The 301-nt window shown below is 29.6% G+C and overlaps 1 protein-coding gene across 1 annotated transcript in view; it reads left to right on the top strand.

Moving 5' to 3' along the window:
• Window positions 1–301, top strand: part of LOC107730379 (lysosomal-trafficking regulator-like) — a 97,745-nt gene that overhangs the window by 86,620 nt on the left and 10,824 nt on the right. The gene's annotated exons all lie outside the window — the stretch shown is intronic.

The raw sequence follows: 301 nt of genomic DNA, 5'->3' as shown, positions 1-301 counted from the left end.
CTGAGCTGCTTAATATTACCGTGGAAACCATTATGCATTTTTATTCAGGATTCTTTGAATAGAAAGTTCAGAAGAACAGCATTTATTTGAAATGGAAATCTTTTGTAACATTATAAATGTCTTTACTGTCACTTTTGATCAATTTAATGCAGCCTTGCTGAATAAAAGTTTTTATTTCTTTACAAAAATCAATCTTACTGAGCCCAAAGCTTTGAATGGTAGTGTATATTTCATAGTGAATTGGTAGTATATATATATATATATATATATATACAGTGGGTACGGAAAGTATTCAGACCCC

This window comes from Sinocyclocheilus rhinocerous, unplaced genomic scaffold (assembly GCF_001515625.1).
Source record: "Sinocyclocheilus rhinocerous isolate Xijiao unplaced genomic scaffold, SAMN03320098_v1.1 scaffold2653, whole genome shotgun sequence".
NCBI classification, from domain to species: Eukaryota; Metazoa; Chordata; class Actinopteri; order Cypriniformes; family Cyprinidae; genus Sinocyclocheilus; species Sinocyclocheilus rhinocerous.
The sequence above is the reverse complement of the archived record's forward strand: the minus strand, read 5'-3'. Positions and strand labels throughout refer to the sequence as shown.